Consider the following 283-nt stretch of genomic DNA (forward strand, 5'->3'; position numbering starts at 1 on the left):
AATGCTGAAGACCATCTCTTTCACACATGTGCTGCTAGATATAATCCTGGGATTGCTGCACAAAGCCAGCCTAAATCACCTCCTTGGGGGTCACACTTTCTGGTTTTTTTCTCTACCATTGAAGAGGATGTTACAAAGCCTGAGTCATACAGCCTCTGGCTTTCTATAAGTAGAAGAAATCTCTATATAAAGATGGAAGTTCCTGGATAGGATGTTGGAGCAGGCAGGAAGGAGGCCACTGGTGATCTTGCCCAGAGAAAAGCTTCAGCATGCATAGCCTTCC

The sequence above is a fragment of the Grammomys surdaster genome, unplaced genomic scaffold (genome assembly GCF_004785775.1).
Source record: "Grammomys surdaster isolate TR1022 unplaced genomic scaffold, NIH_TR_1.0 138, whole genome shotgun sequence".
In the NCBI taxonomy this organism is placed as follows: Eukaryota; Metazoa; Chordata; class Mammalia; order Rodentia; family Muridae; genus Grammomys; species Grammomys surdaster.